The sequence below is a fragment of the Protopterus annectens genome, chromosome 10.part0 (genome assembly GCF_019279795.1).
Source record: "Protopterus annectens isolate FY-2018-M chromosome 10.part0, PAN1.0, whole genome shotgun sequence".
Lineage (NCBI taxonomy): Eukaryota > Metazoa > Chordata > Ceratodontiformes > Protopteridae > Protopterus > Protopterus annectens.
Genome location: NC_056744.1, coordinates 402,900,242 through 402,914,182, shown reverse-complemented (window position 1 = coordinate 402,914,182; position 13,941 = coordinate 402,900,242). Strand labels below are relative to the sequence as shown.

Sequence of the window (13,941 nt, the reverse complement as noted above, 5' to 3'; positions counted from 1 at the left end):
TTGCAGGAGAAGTTATCAAGGCAACCATCAGGGGCTATTGTTTTAATGCCTAACCCTACTTGGTGGCTGAGGAAGGTGATGGCGTCATTGCAAGAGCCTATTACACTCTTCCTGTGTGTGACTGCTTCCACCCACATGCAAATGAGGGCCACCATCCCCATCTTGGTAAGCCAAGCCCAAGTCTCTGGTTATGCCAGTATTACCTACTAGCTTTTGCTTGCAATTGGCAAAAAAGCATCCACTAGACCACTTGTTCATCTTTCTATGGTAGGAAAAAAGTGTTTGCTGCTTACCCCTCCATCCCTAGCTCAGCTCTTCTAGCAGCCAAGCCCCTAATCAAGCTCATGTCATCTTGGTCATAGACAGGGCTTTATCCCTCTATGCTGCAGTGCTAGACTTTAATCCTTTGCACACTTTAATGACTTCTATGAATGCTTTACTTCTGGCAGCACCACTACTGAATATGTAAAGTCAAGCAGGAGAAAGATTATCTAGAGAGATGATGGTTGTTAGGAGCAGAACTTACTGAACAGAAAAGGAGGTAGAGAAAATAGCAGACATATGGGTGGGAAAGCTTCCTAGAGCATCAACCAAGATAAAAGCTGGGAAAGGTAAACTGCAGACACAGAGGGACAGCCATTAAATATTTTAACACTGATGGTTGCTAGCACAGTTAAGTTTTTGTGTGTGGCTTCAGCAAAATAAATATTTTACTTACAGACTTGGAGGAGTAAAGGTCTTCTCAGTTTAAATGTGCTTAATATAAAGTTATCTTCATGTGATGTAGCTTGAGAAAAGTGAACTGCAGAGTATGGTTTTCAAAAGCACGTGTCAAACTGAACTCTTGTGCTTCAGCATTACAGACAGGTAAAAACCCTGTTCCTCTTCTTACAAAGGAATTTTTACTGCCATGGCACAGGTGATCAAGTGCTCCATCATCTCCAATGCCGTTGGTATGTGGCTCCAAAGGATTGCAGGCATGCTCATAAAAGGCAGAACTGCTCTGAACTCTAGACTATATCCTTAAGAGATAATGTTGCCTATCCATCTGCTGGAAGTCTGGCTGAAAGTGTTTCCCTTAAAATGAGATAACCTGACCCCAAGAGGTAGAAAAAAGGTAGAGGAGATGGGGGGAGGTGCAGCTGGTAGCAAATTCAGAAGTGGCTTGAAGATTCCAACAGTTGAGTGGACCTGCCTTCCCTCCCCTACCTTGGTATGCACCCCTGCCCTTTCTGGCTCTTTAAGCCTGTTTTTTTCACATAGGCATTCCTCTGCTTTCAACTGGCCTGCCCCAGTTTACTTCCTGTTAAAAGGCCATAGTGTGACCAGATAGTTTTTTGTTTATCTAAGAAGCGGAAGAATGAAATTTGTTTCCACTGCATTGATCACTGATAAGGCATGTGATTCATGAGACTATTAAGGACCATAGTCCAAATTCCAAGTTGCCCCAAAGCACAGTCTGGTAAAGTAATTTGTTAAAAATCACACAGTAAGCAGATGAAGATGAAAAGATTCAAACCCTGTATCCTTGGAAAAGGAAGCATCTCATTAAGAAGTCATAACTTTAGTTTAGTACTATGTGCTATGTATAAGTTCTTAAGGATCTCTTCTGAGGAATGACAAAATATTAAGTCTTTAAAGGAGCATCCAAAAGCTGTCTTTTAACATTCTTTGGCAAATGTCTGCAGTCTAAGCCTGGCATGCCTTGGAGTTACGGTCTAGTGATGGCTTCTCTGTTGCAGATATCAAGAACCTCCCTCCTGCATTCAATAGAATGCTTACCCACTTTAAATAAAGTCTGAATCAATCTGCAGACTCTGTCTTTTAAGGCTTCATCTGAGATACCTGAGACCATATTCTCAACTTGATAAAGAATGTTTCCTTGGTAATTTACAATATGCATTTGGAATTTTTTTAGCCTCTGATACAAGAGTAATTGAGCTTTATTTCTTTGAAAATTGGTCCAAGACCCTTCTCTCCTTATAACTTGGGTATACGTTCAGATATGGCAGCAGCTTAGGTCTTCTTACAACTTCCAAAGAAAACTGTTGGGTCATGTCACGAAAGGAGATACTGCCAGTCCAGGTATCTGGAATTTTGTAAATAACTATATGTCATTTGTGAATATCAACAAGATTTATACAGAACTGAGAGAAAGACAGATACTGCCAGCACAGCTGTGGAATTTTGTAATTGTTTATGTGTTATTTGTGAATGTCAACATGCTTCATGTAAGACGTTTGTGTTACAAACGGATTAGAACTGTATGTTATGTGGACATCAAACTGCTGGCACAGAAGTGTGTGTTGAAAAGGGTTTGTAAAGTACTGAGCTTTAAAAAATATAACCACAGTGTACCCCACTGGAAAATAACAGAAATGTGCATAAATTATTGTAACGGTTTAGATGTATATATTTTAACAATGGAAACTGGAACATCAGAGGTTAACTTCAGAAAAATAGCTGAAATTAAATTACTTTATGGCCACATAATAAAAAGATGTTATCTTTCAGTTTCAGTGCAGTAACAGACACAATGTCTAGAACTAGAGATTCTCTGCATTGTCTTGCAAGTGTTTTATTGTTTTATGACTTCCAGCAAGTACCAAGATTTGAGGAAAGCCCTTGTGTATGCATTTCCCAGGTAGATGCTAAATGCTACCAGCTGCATCAATGGTTGTTTTTCACCTGGGATAGAGTCAGCTGACAAGAAATTATGTCATTCTGCAAGCAATACCAGCAGTAACATTTGAGATATTAATTTAAGAACTCTCTGGCAGAGACTATTTTGTATTTTCTTTGACCTGACAACATCAGCTGGAAGACCCACTCACCACATCTGTCTTGCCTGCTTTGAAGTAAGTATGCTAGGGTACAGTATAATTCTTTTAGATATAGTCAGGAATATAGCAAAGCTTAGCATAAATGTTTTCTTTATTTATTTGAGACTGTCCTGCAATGTTGTTTTAAACATTTCCTGTGATTTTGAACTCTGATGTAACTGTGATTATATATTTAGTATTGTCTTCTTCTTTCATTGTTTATTATTAAATACATTTAAACATTTCATTGTGGTTGATCTGCTAGACGTATCTAAGTTCTGAGAGTACCTGCATATTTATTTGGTGACACTGTGTAGGCCACTCCTAACAGCCTTGCTCTTGGTCAAACTACCATTTTTATTAACAGTAAAATTACACAGTAAGATTGGATACCCTTTGTTAAGAGCCTTAAAGTAGTTGATAAAGAGTTGGCTGGTGGCAGTAATAACTACCTTATGGTCTGGGCAGAAGGGGCACAGCTAGTAAACTTGTGCCAGCCTTTCCCAAGTGTGTGTGTGTGTGTGTGTGTGTGTGTGTGTGTGTGTGTGTGTGTGTGTGTGTGTGTGTGTGTGTGTGTGTGTATGTGTGTGTGTGTGTGAATCAAACCTCAAAGTGTGTGTGTGTCAGCTACTCGGGCAGGAACAGGAAGCACTGGTTGGACAGAGAGGGTGCTGGACGTCTTGGCTTGGCCACTCAACTGAGATCTCAACCCTATGGCTGTGCCAGTGGGGAGTCTTATTGGGGATCTGAAGAAAGAGGTAGAAACCAGCCCCTGACTGACTGTAGTCTCTTTGTGCTCTTAATAGAAATTGCACTTGATGCAGAGAGCTGCATCTGGAAATACTGTGTGTGTACTTGTCATCCTCTCAATATACGTCCCCCACTGATGCTAGTAGTGAGGATTGATGCTCCTTGATTTCTAGGCCAGTGGTGCGGCGTCACAGGTCAGATGGCAGTTTTTTTCATAAAGGTACTTCCAAGTCTCTTTGATTTTAAATCTATCAGGCTTTAAGGCTGTGGGTGTCTGGGAGTCCAACCCTACTGATTCTGACTCAAATATGTCCTTATACCTGGAAGACAGGGAGAACCTCTAAGGGATTAGATTTATCCATTTTCAAGAGGTGACTTAGATTCTGGCACGTTTTGGAGCCACACTTAAAGTGCTCCTGCATAAGAATTAAGGTGTTGCTAAAAGACACTTATTCAGGACAGAAACCACAATAGTTTCCTCATCATTAGAATAATAGTTCATTGGTGAGAAGATCTGAAGTGCTACCTAGAGATTCACCTTCAAGTTCAAATTCAAAGAATCAAACAAAGGAAATAAATGTGCTCTTTTTGACAGGCAAAGGCCCTCCTGAAAATAATAGGGTTGTACTGCTGTTGGGGTAACCTTTTGCCAAGCTGTGACACACTCTTCTGAAAATATTTTGTAATTGAATGTTAAAGGAGACTTTCATCTATAAGCAGATGCCTAGGCCAACAGAAGGCAATACTTCATTAGTATTGGGCATAATGAATTTATAAAAAAAAAAAAAACTTTGCTCATGTCAATTATCTAACAACATTATCAGAATTTCCAACTGATGGGGCGTGGCCAAGGATGAACACAGGATAGCAGCAGATTTCTTCAGCTCCACCAATTTCATTATACTGACAGGAATTAATTACTTAAAAATTAATTTTTGAAGTAATTTTCTTTCTAAATAAGTTTGTTTTATATAGTTCTTGAACTATATCTAAAAAAGAAAGGAAATCTTAACAATATTCCTGTCAGAAATCACTGTGGAAATTTTCCTGTCAGTTTATCAGTCTGAAATGAGTTCCAGTAAGACAAATTCTCAAGACTCCAGCATCAAGAAAGAACTTCAGTCTCTGATAATTATAATCCAGCAACTTACTGATAAAATGGATAAAATGGATACTAAAATAGACACCTTCATAGAAAAAACTACAAAACAAATAGACCTGTTACATACAGACCTGCAACAACAGAAGAACCAGATGACAGGCATAGAAGAAGCTGTGAATGACATGGAAAATAGAATCCAAGAAGAGGAAATCAACATTGAGTTTCTGCTGAAACAAAATACACATTTACAAACAAAGCTGGATGACCTGGAAAATAGATCTAGGCGCAATAACATTAGGATTTTTGGACTGCCAGAAAATATTGAAGGTAACAATATTACTTCTTTTTAACAACTTGGCTCCCTAAAACTTTAGACTTACCAGAAGCATTCTCTTTTGGTATCGAAGAGCACATAGATCTATAGCTAATACTAACTCTAACAAAAATATCCTAGATCAGTTATAGTTAGATTTCTATCATCTTTGATAAAGAGATGGTTCTTAAATCTGCTTGGGCTAAAGCTCCTGTTAAGATTAATGAGACAACTGTGCGTTTGACAATGACTATTCTTCCATGGTAATAGCTAAAAGAAAAGTTTTCCTGCCACTAATAAGGGAGCTTAAAAAGCACAGTTTAAAACATACCTTCTGTTTCCTGCCAAGCTTAAAATCTTCCTTCCTGATGGTCCTAAGGTTTTCGATGATTTAGACTCTGCTTTACTGTTTGTCAAAGAAAAAGGATTTTGGATAAAATAGAAGAAATGGAATGGGCTAGTTCTTCATTAAAGAGATTGGCAACTGAAGCTTCATGGAAGACTTCAGAGAAGAAGAAGAGACTAAAAAACAAATGATTTGTTATATGTTTTTTTTCTCTCTCATCATTTTAGTTCATTATTAATCTTTTTGAATATAGTTCCTGCATTTCCAGAAAGCCACAAATATTTTGGAAAAGATTTAATCAAAGTTATTCTCTATGTGCAAAGAAATGTTTTGTTTCATAACCAGTCAAAATACCTGAAGATTTAATGGCAAGCTGTGATTCAATTTGTTTCTCTTTCTGAAAAGAAGTAAGGTTAGTAATTTGATACATTTTTTTATCTTTACCTTTTTTTTCCTTCTCCTTTTATTATTTTCTTTGTTTAAACAATGACATTCTATTTAGATTATGTAGTGGGTAAAGGGTGGGGAGGGCAGGAGAGAACAGTAATGAAAATATCATTAATAGAATAATAACATATTTATTCCTTGTAAAAGTTTTTATAAGTTCTTCAAATGCTATTTCTAATTATACTTTCTTGATTATACTGCTTATGCCTGTTTGTAAATAATCTGTTATGCTTTAACTAATAATAATCAGAACTAAATAAGAGTAAATAATATGTTTTATTTTTAACTCTATTAATATAAACAGTAAGTAACATTCCATTGTATATACTTCTTACAGCTTTCTCTTACATTTTTTATTTCTGCCTCACTCCCTTTTATTTTCTACTCTCTTTTCTTTTCTTTATTAATATATAGAAATGCTTTTGATTGTGTGGGCACAATGAATAATAGGATTTGTATGAAAATTGAGTTGGGAGAAGAATGTTGAGTTTTATTGCTTGTTGGTAATTTTGGGCTTAATTTCACTTACATAGAGGCTGTAATGATCTGTGGAATACATTGTGAAGGTTTTGTCATGTTTAGATGCATTTACACTGCTAAATGAATGTTTGTCACTAGTTTTTAATAAGTTTCCGCCAAAATGTTAAGAGAGACAATCTGAGATGTGGGCTGTCTCATGCACAGTGTTCATGAGTTACTTCAGAAGCTTCAGCTCACAGAATTCTCACAGAGAAACTGAAAGCAGTTAGTATAACCTTTGACATAGTTATCACACTGACACACCACAGATTCAGGAAAATACTCTATTCATAAAATATGTCAGTTATAATGTTTTGTTTCATAACCAGTCAAAATATCTGAAGATTTAATGGCAAGCTGTGATTCAATTTGTTTCTCTTTCTGAAAAGAAGTAAGAGGCTGTAATGGTCTGTGGAATACATTGTGAAGGTTTTGTCATGTTTACATGCATTTACACTACTAAATGAATGTTTGTCACTAGTTTTTAATAAGTTTCCGCCAAAATGTTAAGAGAGACAATCTGAGATGTGGGCTGTCTCATGCACAGTGTCCATGAACTACTTCAAAAGCTTCAACTCACAGAATTCTCACAGAGAAACTGAAAGCAGTTAGTATAACCTTTGACATAGTTATCACACTGACACACCACAGATTCAGGAAAAATACTCTATTCATAAAATATGCCAGTTATAATGAGTCTAAATGATGTAGTTTCTTGTAGTAAGTAAATGTCTTATTTTAGAAGGCATAGAAAATGAAACATTTATTTAAATGTTTTTGAAAATCTACTTAACAGCAGCATAATAATCTGTGTTAAAATTTGTGTTCCAAACATATACTTTACTATAACTCATTTAATTCATCTGATTGACAAGCATAAATAATCTTATAACTCTATTCTGGAAGAAATGTCATGTGATATATTTTAAAGCAGTAGGTTAGCATGATTGTAAAATCTGGTTACTAAAATGTGTTTGCTGTGCATTATTTTGTATAAAGCAGACAGATTTATTCTAGGGACAGCAAGTAGGATAGTGCTCAACAAAGACACAACTCAGTGAGATCAGATATATATATATATATATATGTGTGTGTGTGTGTGTGTGTGTGTGTGTGTGTGTGTGTGTGTGTGTGTGTGTGTGTGTAAGTGTGATGGCTTTTTTTTTATATAATAATGCAAGTGTTTCTGAGAATCTGCATAACTATCCAATATGATTTATAATAATTTCTATGAATACAATATTTTACTCTATTGACAAAATGAATGTTTGCCACAAGTTTTAATAAGTTTCCCGCCAAAATGTTAAGGGAGACAATCTGGGATGTGGGCTGTCTCATGCACAGTGTCCATGAACTACTTCAAAAGCTTCAACTCACAGAATTCTCACAGAGAAACTGAAAGCAGTTAGTATAACCTCTGACCTAGTTATCATACTGACACACCACAGATTCAGGAAAAATACTCTATTCATAAAATGTCAGTTATAATGAGTTTAAATGATGTAGTTTCTTGTAGTAAGTAAATGTCTTATTTTAGAAGGCATAGAAAATGAAACATTTATTTAAATGTTTTTGAAAATCTACTTAACAGCAGCATAATAATCTGTGTTAAAAACTTCTGTTCCAAACATATACTTTATTATAATTCATTTAATTCATCTGATTGACAAGCATAAACAATTTTATAATTCTATTCTGGAAGAAATGTCATGTGATATATTTTAAAGCAGTAGGTTAGCATGATTGTAAAATCTGGTTACTAAAATGTGTTTGCTGTGCATTATTTTCTATAAAGCAGACAGATTTATTCTAGGGACAGCAAGTAGGATAGTGCTCAACAAGGACATAACTCAGTGAGATCATATATATATATATATATATATATATATATATATATATATGTGTGTGTGTGTGTGTGTGTGTATGTATGTATGTGTGTGTGTGTGTGTCTGTGTGTATGTGTGTGATGGCTTTTTTTTAATAATGCAAGTGTTTCTGAGAATTTGCATAACTATGCAATATGATTTATAATAATTTTTATGAATACAATATTTTACTCTATTGACAATAATGAGTTTAAGTAAATGCTCATATACAAACAATTCAAGATTTTTTTTTTTGGAAGCTGTTAATAGTATTCACATGACAGAAAATAGATGCATCTTAATATATGTAATGTCTGAATCATATTAGCCAAAGTTTTTGATTTAAATGAATGTTAGAACCTAATTTTCTCTCCTCTTGATTTCTAACATCAAGATTATTTGAATGCTATTTGAATACAAGTGTTATATATTACATAGATCTATATAGTAGTATGAACAGTTTAAAAAAAAAAAAAAAAAGTTTATTTTAGTTTATATGATGCTGTTTTACCAAATGTGTAGTTTTGTCTTGATAGATAATTGAATTGAAAACTGTTAACCTCAGTTAAATATAACTAGTATTAAATTGATAAGGTGGTAGCTGAGGTACTGCTGCTTAGGGTAGGGGTTAACTTGAGTAGTAAATACTACTCTAAGTTGGAGTTTTCAACTCCAGGCTGGATGCAAGGTTTAATCCTTACATTATTTTCACTTGTTCATTGTTATATGTATATAGTTTTGACATCCACAATATATTTTGTACACTCATTGTCACTACAAACAAAATTGAATCCTATACAAAATCCCATAAGAGATTTAATAAATACAGCTATATTTAAAGGTACACCTAAAAGAGGAGATGTAACATTATTTATCTTGTTATTTGTTATTTCGATCATAAGATTCTTGAGTTTTAAAAATGCCAAATGACATCTTTAAAAGGAATTTCTTTAAACATTAATGGATTGAATAATCCGTGTAAAAGGGCAAGCCTAATAAGATACATTAATTTACACAAGGCCAATCTAGTCTTCCTGCAAGAAACCCATCTCTTGAAAAAAGATATTGATAAACTAGCCACTAATAAGTATACAGTATTGGTTAGTTCAGAGCACACTCAGAAAAAAAGAGGAGTGGCAATTTTATGGAATAAAAGTATGCCCATTCCTAAAACCATTAAGTCTTTTCAGGATGACAAATGAATGTTTTGTATGGTTACAATACAAATTAATGGGAAGACTTACACTTTAATTAATGTATATTGGATACCTGGAATTGGTATTAATACAGTGAAACATCATATTGATAAGATCATATCATTCTCTATAGGGGATATTATTTTAGCTGGTGATTTTAATTGTATACTACATGAAAGTGATACTACCACTATAAGGAAAAGAAGAATTACATCTAATGCAAAACATTTAAATGATTTTGCTAATTCTTATCATTTGAATGATATTATTAATCAGATAGATTCAAAATCATTACCATACACCTTTTTTTCTAACAGATACAAAACTTATTCAAAAATAGATAGGGTCTTTATTTCTAACCAGATGGTAACAGATTTAATTAATTCCAAAATCATTTCATGTCCTATATCTGATCATAACTCAATTGTTTTTGAATTCATGATAAAAATACTCATAATGTTCAGATCAAAAGGATACCAGCATACTTAACTCAGCTAAAAGACTATAAAGAATATATACTTTCAGAAGTACAACATTTTCTAGACATAAATAATACTCCTGAAGTCTCCATTGTCTATGTTTGGGATGCCTTAAAATCATATCTATATGGACAAAGTATCAGATGGTATAATAATAAAAGGAAATCTTGGGATAAGGAATTGTTAGATATTCAAAGTAAATTAGACTCTTATAAACATAATAATAAAGAAAATATTATGGACAAGAAAGTTATTGAAGAAATAAACAAACTAAATGAGAAATACAAAGAAATTTTAACTCATAAAGTTAAAATAACTTTAGAGAAATACAAGTTTTGTCTTATTCAATAAGCCCCAAATACTTACATAGACTTAAAAATAAAACAAAAGATTGAATAAACAAAACCATATCAAAGAAATCTTTTCTCTAAGGAAAAGAAGAATGTTTCTAGTATACCAGCAATACTGGATGAATTTAGAAATCACTTTCACAAGATTAACCATAACAACATTAACATGGAACCTAAAGATAAAATAAAGGAGTTTATAACCACAAACATGAATAAAAAGCTTAATAAACAACAGATTAAACTATTGGACAAGAGTATTTCATATACAGAAGTTATTACACAAATAAATAAGCTTAAATCAAACAAAGCACCGGGTAATGATGGTATTATACCAGAGATATATAAAATCCTTTCTAAAACTACATATTCATTAATACATAAGGTTTTTATTTTGGCCCAAACTGAGTTAATAACCCCCATCTTGGCAATATACATTTATTTCACCAATTTTAAAACCTAATAAAGATCCAACTAGATGTTCTTCATATCGACCCATCTCATTACTTAATGTTGATTATAAAATGTTTATGAGTATTTTTGCTGATAGATTGAAGACAATCATCCCGGCATTATAGATATAGATCAGACGGGCTTCATTGTAAATAGAAATACTTTTGATAATATAAGAAGAACTTTAACATTAATTGATTTTGCAAATAGGAAAAAGAAAGATTTAACACTTATTAGTCTTGATATAGGTTCAGCATTTGATTCAGTAAGTTGGGACTATCTGTTTACCTTACTGAAATGCACAAACTTCTCTGATGCATTTGTAAATTTAATTGAGCATTTATACAAAGGAACGCTGGCTTATATTAAGGTAGGAACATATGTTTCACAAAAATACCCATTCTTAAAGGTACAAAGCAAGGATGTCCACTTTCTCCACTATTATTCACTTTAGTAATGGAGCCTTGGGCTAATTTGATTAGAAACAGTACTGACATAGAGGGTTTTGAAATAGATGAAAATACAACATCAAAAATTCAACTTTTGCAGATGATGTTCTAATTACATCAGCAGGATCTAATTCTTCTATGCAGTCTTTATTTGATAAAATGATGAATTTTAAAAGTATTTCTGGTTTAATATTCAATGAAGAAAAAAACTAAAATACTACCTATATATACACGAAAAAATATTCTCATTAGTGATTTTACTAAATATGTACCCAATTCAGGTCAGATAACTTATTTAGGTATAATACTATCTAAAGATATTAAATCTATTATATATAATAACTATAATACCTGTTTTCTTAATATACAAAATATTTTTAATACCTGGAATAATATGTTTTTTACTATGGAGGAGAGACTTACAATTATTAAAATGATAATATTCCCCAAGATTTTATACTTAATACAATCAATAATACTTTCACCTACAAAAATAATTATCAAGAAACTGAATACACTAATGTTAAATTTCTTATGGGCACCTAATAGACCTAGGATTGCATTAAAGAAACATACTAATACCTGGTCTCAAGGGGCTATTTCTTTTCCAGACTTTAATTTATATATTATCTCTTCTATTATAAAAGTTATTACTTTATTAATAGATCAGTCATATATCGCAAAATGGAAAGATTATTGGGAGCTAATTAGTATGCACTTCATGAAAATCTCCTTAACACATAAAAATATGATTGTAAATAACTCCATGTTGTGGTTGCTAAAGGAATTTTGTACTTCACCTATTACACCTAAACATATGGTTTGTTACCCATTAAATATTATTATTAGTTATCGTAACTTTATATTCATGCACCCTAAGTATAGGGAATGGAATTTTATTGTATTCCCTATAATGTATACTCAGGGTATGCTTATGTCATCTACTTCTGAAGGAGCTCATTTAGCTATAGATAATGATCTAAAGTACTGGTATCAGCTGATATCTGATAATAAAGTTAAAAATCTAGATTTCTTAAAACAAGAATTTGATCTAAGAGAAACTTGCTGGTTAGAGGTTCAGATCTTTAGACAACATCTCATTGATAGAATAGATCTAATGTCTATAACAGTTAAAGAATCTATTCCAAAACTGATTGATTACTTGATATTAAATTTACAGCATAAAGTTTCTGATAAAGGTAAACTTTCATATATACATAAAATTATCAGACAAGAAACTTTTTACAGTGTAGATTCATACTGGAATTATTTCACCTCTATTAATGGGGACCCACCAACTCAACAAGATAAACAATATATATTGGAATCTGCTTATAGAACTACATCTTCCATTGTCTGGAGACTTTATACATGGAAATTTTTACATAGATCTTTTATACACCTTTGATGATGAATAAAATAAATAATAAAGATAATCTATGTAAGAGATGTAATGTAGAAATTAATGCTGACTGGGCTCATATGTTTTATGACTGTATGAAGTTGAAAGAATACTGGAAGTCAATTAATGAATTTTGCAGGCTCTTTTTACAGATAATTTCATTATTTCTAAGTCTCTTATATTATTCAACACACCTGTACCTCAATGTGTTAAAAGATTAAGCTTCCCTTGTTATGGTCTATCCTAGCAGTGGCCAGGAAAATAATAACTAGAAATTGGATTTCAGATACACCTCCTTCGTTCAATGAATTTAAAAATGTTATGAATATAATGTGCCATATGGAAATAAGCACAATTAGAATGAGAACAACTAGAAAAACATCATATTATATTGTATGGGATAATTTACAAAATTTGTTAAAAAAATTCTAATTTCAATAGCACGGTATTTTAGTTTAATTAATTGATCTGATTGTAGTGGATGTCTTTGTAAATACTTTAGTTGTTTTGTTGAATATTATAATAATACCTATTTTTAATTACTTGTATAAAATTGTTATGATATTTCTCTTATATGTTAAAACAATAAACCTGTTTTGAAAAAAAAAAAAGAATTTCCAACTGATGTTCAGCACATCTGATAAGGGGCAGTCAAGATCCTGAAAGGGTGATCTCTTTCCCAGGTGCCTTGGGACTGGCACTCAGCTCAGCTCTGCAGCTATTACTGAAGACTATTTACCAGCACACAGTTCATTCTACAGTCTTCCCAGGTTTATATGCTCATAGGTAGTAACTAGGAATATAGTTCAGGAGACCACTGAAGGGCCTAGCTCAATTTTCCAATTGCTCCAAAGCACTATATGGTTAAGTGATTTGCTCAAGGTCACATGGTAGGCAAATGAAGGTTGAGAGAATCAAACCCAATACTACAGGAAGCAACTTGTTTACAGTTCATAGCCTTAATCCTCTTCACTAACTGCCAGCCTCCAAAGGGGTTAGAACAGGTGTGGATTCGATAATACTAAAACATGGGACTGAGGAAGAACAAGATGAAATGTCATGAGATCTGAAGTCTGCATGTCTCTTTGGGCCTGGCAGGGTCTTTAAAGCCTCACACTCCCTGCTCACTGTTTCTTTAAAATGGATATTTTTAAGCCACTCCATACTTCTGGTCTTTCTAGTCTGAATGCCATTGATAGAAGTCTCTCTGTATGCAAGGCTCACCTGCATCAAGACCTTTGGCTTACAAATGTACAAGTAGGTCCTAAGTTTTCTAGCTGTATTTGTGCCTTTTTCCTGAAAGAAAGTACCTGTGCTCGTCTCCCATATTAAAAGATGTTTTGGCAGAATCTGGCTTCCATATGCAAACTTGTAAAATGTTTTTGTGGGAACATCAAATCTTGGACAGTTTCTAGTCCGATATAATTACAAATTTTAAAAGTAAAACAGGT

General features: G+C 33.2%; 1 protein-coding gene across 1 annotated transcript in view; it reads right to left on the bottom strand.

Moving 5' to 3' along the window:
- The window catches only part of HMCN1 (hemicentin 1), a 5,606,893-nt gene that overhangs the window by 1,122,486 nt on the left and 4,470,466 nt on the right, over positions 1-13,941 (bottom strand). The gene's annotated exons all lie outside the window — the stretch shown is intronic.